Consider the following 12,465-nt stretch of genomic DNA (forward strand, 5'->3'; position numbering starts at 1 on the left):
CCCGTAATCAGCAACTAGTCAACTCATCAAGAGGTGAACTGGCCAAGAGGTAACCTACCAACTTTTACCATCAAGCTAAAAGCATAAAGGACTTGGCTTTTTCTATTTGCATGACCACCCATTTAGATAAAAAAAAATAATCAAATAAATATAGATAAAAGAGTAAATGACACAATCATTTCTCGCAGCCTCCTTTAACATGGAGGAGAGTAAACGTCTTACGTTGATACAGTATGTTTGTTTTCTGTCCAGCCATGAAGTAATGATAAAAACTGATAAAGGGAAAAAAGGAGGCGTCCCCTCCAAAAAACATCTTGATTATTTATTTTATTTTGTTTTATTTAATAGTTTTATCCTTCTAAGGTTGGTGAGATGTTTTGCCAGGCTTCATTTTTAATGTTTGTTTGTTCCAATAATCTCTGTACAGCTTCCATAACTTATGCATAGACCTATAATGACAGTGATTTGTTTCCTACAGTTTCTGTTAACACACACATCAAGTATGTGAGACCCAGAGCCCTTTTTTGCTTTCATTCTGTTCCTCTTTTCATCTGGACGTATGGACGTATGGACGTATGGACGTATGGATGGATGGATGGATGGATGGATGAATGGATGCTCATACAACCCTGCTGACGGACTGATGTTTTGAGCCTGTTACTCTGGAATTGAGTCGAAGGGGGCTTCACTACATACAAAGCCAGACTCCAAGCTGAACCAGACCACATTCTTCTTTGTGAGCTTTAAGAAACCAACATTATTACCATAATATTTAAGCAAAGTGAATAATGTTTTGAATTTACACAAAGCTACTGTCATTGTCTTATTAGAACCAATGAATTCTGGATATTTGAGATTGTTTGATACAATAATTAATTATTTGAGTTGTTATATTCAATGGCAATATACAGTATAGTGGTTGTCTTTTGATTTCTGCTGATTTCTTTGACTATTCTTTGGATATATTGGTTGAAATAATTTAATTGAGAGCAAATAAAAATCATATGAGTTGTTTTATACATTTTGGATGCCTGTCGCCTGATCCAATGGTTATTTCTTCATTCCTCTGCTGCTTCCCCACTTTCCTCTTGTCTGTTTTAATTTTTTGATTTTTGCTTAAAACAGACACTCTACAAGCTGTTTCCTCATCCTCTCTTTTAACCGTCATCTTACTCAGGTTTCCTGCTCCTCTCACACACAAAACAATTATTCCTGACTCCCAGCCCACTTCCTCTTCTCCCACAGTCATTTGGTTTCTTAATAACTCTGCTGGGCTAATCTCATCTGAACGGAGCTGAGGTATAGTGAGTTGAACTGGATTTGAGCTATGCTGAGCTGGGATTGCCAAAGGCTTCAGTGAACTGGAACAAATTAAATAGGACATTCAAAATTGAGGCATTAACACTTACTATGAGTCTCAGTAAACCAAATTATTGGTTGTTTATTAAGTACTACACAGTGTGTAGCCGATAAAAACATTAAATAAACGGTGTGCCAAAAATAAATCAGAAATAGTAAGGGGAATAGTAAAAATAGAAGCTGAAACAGTTATTTGATCTTTTAACAATTAGCTAGCTTTAGTATAAAGACTAAAAACAGGACACTAGGTTAACTGTTGTCTCTAAAGCTCAAAAAAGGCCAACTCTTTTTGTATCTCACCAGTTTAACTCTTGCACAAAAACATTTTCATTTTCATTTTAGAGAGTTATATGGTCTAGTCATTTTTGTTTCCCCCTTCCTTTCAGTCTTTTGCTAAGCTAGGCTCGCCCCCCAGCTGTAGCTCCCTACTTAACATTCATGCATTAAAGTGGTATCGATCTTTCTTAAATACTGGAATTTAATGGGCAGTGTTTGTGGTGAAAAAATGGACATCGTCCTTGGTAAAACCCAAATACACTCAAATGTAACTGTGCCTGCAGACAGGTTAATTTACCTCCCGGCATTGTGTGTAAAATAAAATAAGTTAAGACAAATGTTAGAAGCCTGAAGTACTAGCCCTCATCACAGTACAAAGTAGAGTTCATCAAGGATATGTCCCCACTCCTTCAATTTTTCTCCCACTTGGTTATTTATATCACCAACGTAATTCTGTCTTATTATGCTGATGATGAATTGCTCTATTGTCGGGTCAGGCGTGCTGACAAATATGGCCTTATATAGACATACTGCTAGTATTTGTTTGGTGGCTGCTATTGTTTTTTACTTTTTGCTTTTGCCTTGTTACAGTTACAGTCTGTGACTGCACTGATACCAATGTTTAGATAGACAAAGTCATTTTGACATCTTTACGGTAATGGAGTCACTTTTAGATACTCAATACGTTCTCACTCTCAACTCATCAAATACAGCAGCTTGGTCAGTGGCCTTGAGCTTTAAACTATGACACTCTCTCCACCCCTGATGTTGGTGACGTAAGGCTCGTCACGTTGTGCATATAATGGAAAAGTTACGTGTGGTAAAGTCCAGTATATGACCCATCCAACCCCCCGACTCAGACTTTTCATACCCTTTATACTACTACAGAGGGCCGCTTCAACAAGTGACGCTATAGTGGTACCTACAGTGTCAAACTTAGAAGCTGCCGTATTTGAGACACTGGGAGTGAGAACGGGTTGTCTAAATTAGTATTTCTATTATTTAATTCTATTATTACTATTGTTTAACCGAAAACATATTAATGTGGTTAATAATTCACTTCAGTGTTGGCACGCAAACAAACCTTAAAGTAGCAGATGTTGATGAAGGTTCTCAGTCATCCAGGTCATGGTAAATCTAGGTGCTGTATCGTAGGCAACTGGACTTGTGTCAGTTTCTTGAAGACATTTCACCTCTCATCCAAGAGGCTTCTTCAGTTCTAACTAACTGGAACACATATGAGCTAGCCTTAGAAAACCACATGAAGGCCGGTTTGACCAACGACCCACAAGTGGCCCTAATGACTCTGAAACTCAGAGCTCACACGTGTCCTTAACGACTCTGTAAGATCACTCCTACACAGTTTAAAAGCCTGGTTAGTAAATGTTCTTGCAGAATTTTGTAGTTTATCATTTTCCTATGTGGTTTGTCTGTACTACTGCACAAGCACAGGAGCAAATATTCAACAATACCGTATAACTACTGACTGAATATGTTTTAAGACAGAGAACCTCATTGCGCACCACTGAATGAGCATCGTGATTTTACAACAACTCTACAGGCAGTAGCAGTAAACGTTGTATTTGTGGCAATATTCGATGGTTGCAGTTGGAGCAGTGGACTGTTGTCAAGAGCATTCTTGTGTATTTAGCCATAGCAGCGGCATGGCTCTATGGATGAAAATGCCTGAGAGTCTGTCCCACTGTTAGTCCAGACTGAAATATCTCAAAACCTATTGGATGCATTGACATTGATGAATTGATTTTGTACAGGCATGTGTGCCGAGGATGAATCCCACTGACTTTTCCTCTAGTGCCAGCAGCAGGTTAAAAGTCCTGTGAAATATCTCAACATCTACCAGATGGATTGGCATTTACAACCACATGCTGTCCTGTATGGTTGTCTGCCATTTATCTTTTATGCACTTCTGTTTTATTTTTTGTTTTGTCATGTTTGTTTGCTTGCTTGCAATTTCTAATCATTTTCAGCACTTTTTCCATTTTTTTTGTATTCTGTCATATTGCTTCATATCTGTTATCGTTTTTATGTACCCATTCTGTTTACTCTCTCTGTAGTTATGTTCATTGTTTCTGTTTTGTTATCACATTTTTGTACCTATTCTGTTTTTTTTATTTCTGCTTTTGACATCATTGAACATTTTTCAAGATTTAAATAAAGGTTGAATGAATGAATGAATTTATTCACCTATAAAGCAGAGTTAAACATTAGTTCAGAAATACTAATTTGCCTGTTGCATTTCCTCAACTAAGTGCTGAAGCTGTAATGAACTAAACAAAATTCTCCATTGTTTCAGAGTGGTCAGACAACATTTCTAAAATGAGATCATTACAGTGCATGACTGAAGATTTATTTGTAACAACTCCTGGCTATCAGAATTAAAGGCTGTGTCAGCCTATTAATAACTAACATAGAAACATGGTGGTGACAAATTTTAAACTGAGCTAGAAACTGAGAATGATAAAAATAACCTTATGCAACAAAATTCCACCTGTGGGTGTTTTGTCTGGACAGCACACGGTGGAGTTTTTCTGCATTTCAGGAAGTAAAAACTGTCACCACAGTTTAAAAGTCCATGTCTGCAGGTCACACAGATATGACGAACAATAAGCATATGTAGATTCTCATACAGAATAGTAAAGGATGTGGTTGATCGGTTTCTATTCCGCTGAAGTTAAAATGCAAATTCTGTAATCGTAACCATTGGATGACATCAGACGTCATAAAGTGGAAAATCCGCTTAGCTGTCTGGCTCTTCTAAATACACAATGAATAAACACATACAGTATGCTACAGTGTATAAAGACAATAAATACACATTGCAATAATTAAGACTATGCTCACTTAGAGTACTGTGTACTGAGAAGTACATAACTTTGTGCAATACTCAGCTTGTGAAATGTTTTATACCCTGCCAAGGTAAATACTTCATAGTCAGAGAAAATGTGTCACTTGGACATTAAATGAAAAGTCACATGTAGGTTTGTAACTACAGACAGAAGGGAGAACAATGCATTAAAGGGCATGGACTGGTGGTTCTGGGGTCTATAAAAGGCCTTGGCCGGCCAAGGGTCTAGAGTCTGTTACACCTGGATTCATATCCTGAAAATGAATTTGCTCTTAAGGTGTGTCTGAGGTTGGTATGTATGGGTGGCCCATACCTGCCTCCAATGGTGACTGGATGCAGAAATACAGAAATACAGGCACTGTTATGCTTTTAGTAATCCTGTGGTATTTCCTGAAGAGCAGAGGTATGCTGAGAACCCAAAACAGTTGACAGGTGCCAACTTCGTGCTTTTAATTTGAATGTACTGCAGACAAACAGCCCTGTCTCCTATAGAAATTATGTATATACAGTACTCATTTGTTTTTACTATTCAATTTTGTCAGGAAAAGTGGTCAGTTTCTTTCCACTGACGGAAAAATTGGACCTTGATGATAGAGACAGGTCAACAGAGCTTTAATTAAGATGAGGAAAAGATTGTAGTTTCCAATACAGATTGAACATGTGCTTTGCCTCATACATCAACTCAACGTTTTCTGACTTTTACCAGTATTCAACCATTACCACCATCTTTCCCTCACCTACCACCGAGTGCTGAGAGTGCCTACTGTGGCCTACAAGGGCAAGTGCATGAAATTCGACAAAACATGCAAATTAAGAATGAAGATTTGAATGAGTTCTTAATTTGCACGTTTTGTCTATTTGCATGTGCTTTCTTAAGTTGCAATGTGTTTGCCCCGTCTGCCACTGTACTAAACAGCACTAAGAGACAACAGTGCTTTGCAATCAATACAAATGTTGGCATGCTGACATGCTTATGACAAGAAAATGACAATTCTAACTTGCCAATGTTCAGCAGGTATAATGTTTACCATGTTAGTTTAGCCTGTAGTTATGGTAACATTTGTTTACCAGCACAAAACACAAAGAACAGCTGAGGCTAATAGATATTATGAGTATAGCACCGGTGTCCCCAGTAGTGGCCAACCTCTACATGGAAGAAGTTGAGAGCAGAGCCTTGATTACCTTCACAGGAACTGCTCCAAGCCACTGGTTCAGGTATGTGGACGACACCTGGGTCAAAATCAGAGCAAGGGAAGTGGAAGCCTTCACAGAACACATAAATGCTGTGGACAATAACATCAAGTTCACACGGGAAGATGTCGGAGGAGACAGTCTCTGTTCGACTCTCATCACCCACTGGAGCACAAGCTGAATCATCAGAACCCTAAACCATCGGGCTGAGACTGTCCACAAAGACAGAGGGGAAGGAGAAGGAACAGAAGCACATCAGGGGAGCACCTAAAACCTGTGAATACCCAAACTGGACCTTTGTCAAAACCTCTAAAAGATCCAGAGCAGACAGAGAGGAGGAGACGGAAAAACCTAACAACATCGTCATTCCTCATGTCGCGGGAATATCTGAAAACTCTTCAATAAACATCATATCCCCGTTCACTTCAAACCTACCAACACGTTGAGGTAGAAACTTGTCCATTCTAAGGACAAAACACCCAGGCATAAGCAGAGTAATGTAGTATTTGCTGTTGAATGCAGCCAGGACTGCACAGATTTGTACATTGGGGAGACAAAACAACCTCTCCGTAAACAAATGGCACAACACAGAAGGGGCCAACCTCAGGTCAAGACTCTGCTGTCCTCTTACACCTGAAGGAGAAAAATCATTCCTTTGAGGCCAACAATGTAAACACCGTGGCCAGAGAAGACAGATGGTTTGAAAGAGGAGTAAAAGAATCCATCTATGTCAACTGGAACGACCGTCTTTGAACATCGGAGATGGCCTCAGACATTACTTATCACCCACCTACAATGCAGTACTGAGTTCCCTCCCCAGACAGCTTAACAACCTTCACACCTGGGCTCACCTAGCCTTAGCAACCCACATGAAGGCCGGTTGGGCTAACGACCCACAAGTGGCCCTAACAACTCTGAAACTCAGAGCTCACACGTGTCCTTAATGACTCTGTAAAGGCACTCCCACACAGAGTTTAAAAGCCTGCAACTTCCCTCCAGTTAGTTAGAACTAAAGAAGCCTCTTGGATGAGAGGTGAAACATCTTCAAGAAACTGAAACACGTCCAGTTGCCTATGATACAGCACCTAGATTTACCATGACCCGGATGACTGAGAACCTTCATCAACAGTAATGGGTATAGTTAGGATTTTATCAGTAATAATGATACTCCCTATTGGTTCAGCGCTTTAGTCATGAAGCCAGAGCACAGCAGCCACGCTGGAGCAGTGTTTGCTGTTTATTCAAAATTTATTATTATTGAACATTTTCAAATTCAACACTGCACTTCCTTGGGTTCTCAGTGACAAACCTGCCAAGTGTAGAGTAAACAGAGATTCTTTGCTTTATGGTTAGATTTTCAGATAATTTCTATTAGGCAGAACTGTGACCGTAGATTCTCTTCTTCCCAAAGTCCTAAGCTACTAAGACAAAATTGCAGTTTATTCTTTTAACGTCTGTTTCAAAATCAAAAGACATGTTACAAACAAACAAAATATGCCATAATTGGAATCAAACTATGTGGTATTATGACAGAAGCGACAACAACAAGGGTAAAATAACTCGCCTGACACTAGTATTTCAACAAACAATAAGCCCTCACCTAAAGCATGGACGCCTTCAATCATATATATTTTATGTCATGAAATGTATAGCAAGAGAGAACTAACTGGCTGAACAAGATGTTTAAGATGACATATTCACATAGAGGGTCCCTTGTACACTGGACATTGTATGGAAGTTGCTAGAGGCTTTAGAAATGTTCTGTGACCATTACTCTCAAGGAAGATTTCATGTAACTTAACATCCAGTGAGTCACTAAGCAAGCAAATCTTGCCGGTAAACATGTTCCTTACTCCCACTCTGTTTGTCATGCGTATTACAAGAAAAAAATGTTGCTGACCACATTTTGTCTTTTTAGCAATGACATAATACTTCCCTGAATATAGATGTCACACCGATGTAACGGATTCCTTTGCAAAAATAAGGAAATGTTCAAAACAAAGATTTTGATCTTTTGTTTAGTATACTAGACCACAAATTAATCAAGTTAAGAAAAAATTCTCATGCTGTAAAAAGTACACTTGTTCCAGCTATGTTCGTAACACACATTATGAACTATGATTGCTCTAACATCTTCAATCATATAATATGATGTATGAAAACTTCCCGCTTCTCTCTACTGTTGATTTGCTGTTGCTAAAGCTTGCTGTGAACACAAACCCAGCACTCCCTCTGTATGTTTCACAATAAAAGCTTTCCACCAGTTCAGGGAACTGCCTTGCTAGGTTGCTTTTATTGTGAAATATTTGCAAGAAGTGTTGAATTTCATTCAAGTATGAAGCATTGGTTCAATGACTGGGTTAAAGTTGTTAATACAATAACTATGAGGAATTTACCTTGTGACTCAATGACCAGGAGCAGGAACAAGTAGTGGGTCTTTACCTTATTTATTAAGGCCTCTTTGTATGAATATTAACAATTGGTACTTTTTGAAACCTGGGATCTCAATATTTAAAGCAATCAGTGATTGGGGCAATGAAGACTGTGTAAATATATACATCAAATCACATAAAGTGAAAATGAAAATGTTTTAAATTTAGCTCCAATAAATGCAACAGTAGAGAAATTCAAACCATATTTTAAACTTGAAATTGCATGTACTTTATCTATGAGAGAAAGAGTTTAAACAGGAAAAAAAGAGGGTGTGTTGTGGTCTTCTCCTGCTAAATGTAACCATGTTGCAACACTGAGGTATGAATGCATGTTGAGTCATGCTGAATATTGTGACGTTAAACACCTTCAGCAGGCTCTTCAAATGTTGTGTCTTCTATTGTAATGCCATATCCGACACCAACATCCGTATTTGAATGCTGTACAGCTGATAAGTCTTCACATGTGTTTTTTTCAGAGCAGTGCGCTGTCTGCGTCTAAGAAGGCCCGGATCTGTCTGACACACACCACCACAAACCACATGCAGTCGGACAGTTGACAGCAACATCCTCATTTTTACCTGCTGGCTGTCTGTATGTTAGCGTGCTGTAGCTGCCACAGCAATTGACTTGGATGTCATTATTTTGCCTTTCCTTCTCTGAAAATGCTGGAGAGCTATGTTTCCAAATGGTAAGTGTTGATTTTCAATTTTTTTTATTTGAAATGTACTGACTTAAAAGGATTATACAGTCCAGTTCAAGGCTCACTGTGGTTTTTAATGAAAGCTTTTGTGAGAAATATGTCTGGCTATCAGTGAAACGATTCAGACTGATAGAGACTGCACTCCTCACAAACATTAGAGCAATTGTCTTGATTAGCAGTGTACAAATGTATCTGCATATGTGGCTGTAATGTTTAATCGAGTGTTCAGCAAGAGAAGAAAATATGATTTTGTAGCTGGTAATGCTGTAATATCAATGCAATCTTTTTTTCTGGTTTCCACAGTAAAGAGAAAAGCACAAAACAGTCATGTCAGTAGTACTAAGGACTAGTTTTTCCATGCAGTATAATATCTAAATTTCCAGTGAAAGTGAAAACTGAGTAAAACAGAAGGATTTATGTGTTTTATTTACATTCAGGTTTGTCTGTTTATGTGATCGCATGTCTCACACGGTATGAGTGAAAAACTCAATACATTTCTAAACTATTTTGTCTCAGTTAATCTTACAATCTTATTATATTTTGCTTTTGCAAACATTATTGGCTCATAAGTACAAAGTAATTTCCCCTTATATATGCTGTTAGACTCATGTGAACTCTCTTCATGTCAAAACATGTAGAGGCACAGCTTCAAAAATATATGGGAAAGCCAGTAACAGGTTTGGGTGCAAACTAATTGAAATGTGTTGGCAGTGCATTTGAGCTAAATGCATATATTGTATATATATATTTCTATTTATTTAACATAGGCATTATTTATGCCTCAGAAACTGTGTGAGACTTCATATTGTAAGAACATGCAGCTGCTACCACCTGTGAGTTTTAACACTGAGATCATTGTTGGTATTGGTCTTAGTAGTCAATTATCGCACGTCGACATTGAGATCAGTGGTAAGACGCAAAAAGCAGGCGTTGAAAAGTGAATACGTGACTCTTTGGATACTACAGACTAAGCTGACTCCATTTCTGAGCAACTCTTATATCAACACTATCTTACATAATGTGAAGAGTGTTATGCTGTTGAAAGACTTACCACAAGCTCAGTAGACCTTAACCAACACTCTGATAAGAGTCATGTGACAGGAAAAAGAGCACCAAGGTGCTCAAATATTCATATTCAGTTTAACAAAACACAGAATACCTTCCGTCCTACTTGAAATGTTGTAGTGTTTCCTACACTACAGCATTGATGAGTCACTCAACGAAGATGGAAATGTACAGAATTTAAAACTACAGGCTTGGGGGATGATGGATCTGTTGCTGAGAGTTGTCTGGGTTTCACATTCAGCCTGTCAGCGCTGTGCTTTTGAGCTTTCTTGATCATGTTGATGGATTGTGTATATATACCATGAAAGCTACATAGTAAATAGTATAATAGGCCGCATATCAATATGCAGAATGTGTTAACACATGTCCCACTTTCCCCTACAAATGTTTTAGTGCTTGCAGTAAGTCCAGTGGAGTTTGTGGTTGTGGAGGTTTGTAATGGATGAAGCTCCTAATGGAAACTCCATTTGCTTTCAACAGTTATCTCTAAACCCCAGCTAATGAGGAAAGACTACATTACTGGGCAAGGAAGAGAGTCAATGCCCGACGTTAACCTCAGATTTGAAACTCTCGCTAGATTTCTACGCATTGTTTCTTTATTGTGCACATTGTACACACTGATTATGTTTTATAATGTAGCAATGCTATGCTTATGATGTAATTAGGTTTAGGCACAAAAACAATTGGTTAAGTATTAGGGGAAGACCATGGTTTGAGGAGTTGGAGTTATTAGCAAAGTGCTTACTGATTCATATCCAGTAATGGATGGTAAAGTGCTACTGATATGCAGAAGGGGCAGTAAATATTTCCATTTTCTCTTTTGTCTTTGCAGTGAAAAGACTCCATGGCTAAGGGCTCGACGATGGTTGGGTTTTTTGATGCTGATCTTCATGATAGGAACTTTAATATTAATATTCTACAATTCGAGCACTCAAGTGTCGTGGTCTTTGAACGTTTGGACAATAAGGTCTCAAAGCAATATCACCACTTCAGTCAATGTAAGTATGTTTACTGGCCCCATTTGAAAAGAAAGGAACCTATCAAACTGCCCAACTGAAAAATCAATAGTACATCTGTGTTACTTTGCTGCTGTTACCTTTTACATATGTCAAAGTGAAGCAGCACTTTTTGATGTTTAACATTCAGCTGTAGAGTTTCACCTGTTTAAATTTCAGCTACTGAAATGAGATTTAGCTAATTAAACATAAATGCTTTGTTCCTTTTTAGTGAACCAAAGTTGACAATTTAGTATTTATTTAGTATACCAACAGATAGATGGGATTTGCTCTAGGACGAGTAAATTAAAATAACTGCTCATCCGCGTGAGTTGAAAAAAAAAAAAAAAAAAATCTTATCAATTACTACATATTAGTTAATGAATAGCCAAGCAAAGGTAAGAAATTACATTACTCGTTACTTTATTATCGTTACTCAGTACATCTACATCAAAGATGCCTATTATTAAACAACTCCAAATTCTCCATAGCCTGAAGTACTCACATGCCAGATTGTCCTACTCCACATTTATCACATATAGAAATACAAAACAAGATATTGTGGTTTAACGAACAGCCAGTTTGTCAGTACCAACCATTAAACCAGTTTAAAATTAGCAAGTCTAGCATTTAGCTAGCTGTTGTTCTGAACTCTGAACTCTGTTTCCTAAGTGTAGACTTATCAGAGGGTAATGTTAGCAGGGCAGTTAAGAACACTGAACCTATTAATATGACTACTTTGGAGTTGCCTAAGGGTACGTTTCTGCCTTTTTGGTAAAAGTTTGCCGCCTCGAGTCCTTGCACGGATCTTGCATGTACTATAACAGTCTGTCAAGTGAGTACATAGAGAGCAAATTCACAACCATCCATTGCACACATGGTGAGACAGTGAAAAAGCCAATCTCCAAATTGTTAAAGTTGCTGGGATTAGTAACTGTAATGTATTCACTGAATTTCAAATTGATCTCATGTACATTTTTAATACTGTAACACCTTTTTATTAACAATTAACATGGTAAGTGACGGAGAGGAAAATGAGAGACTGAATGAGAGAAAGAACCTGAGTTTGTTGTGAATTCTGAGACACAAACACCTCACACTAGCTAGCTAAATCTGTATCAGTCTGTACAGTAAGTAGGACAACACAGACTGCATGAATAGTCTGATATTCAAGTATGCACAAAAAAAGCTAAAATGGTCTAAAATGCCTTTTGTCTGAACACATCTTAAGAATATCTATATTTTTTGTCTTTTGATTTAAAGGGGCTCTGTGGAACATCTGTGTCGTGCTGTAGGCCGTTTGTTAGTTTATGTTAGTGGACTCCATCTCTAAACTAACATTAGCTACTGTTGCTCTCTTTTGGCCAAGTGTAGAGGCACAGAGACAAGACACTGGTGAACGTCCACAGGCTTATATAGGCAGCTGATGAGGAAAAAACCTTGTACTCTTTATCAGTCTTAAATCGGATAAATAGAGTAAACTCAGCTGAGAGCCTCAGGTATCCTTACTAGAAGATTTTGCTACGCAATGTACACATTGGAACAGTCACCTGAAAACCTTAGAGTAACAATACATTTCTC

The sequence above is a fragment of the Pagrus major genome, chromosome 18 (assembly GCF_040436345.1).
Source record: "Pagrus major chromosome 18, Pma_NU_1.0".
Lineage (NCBI taxonomy): Eukaryota > Metazoa > Chordata > Actinopteri > Spariformes > Sparidae > Pagrus > Pagrus major.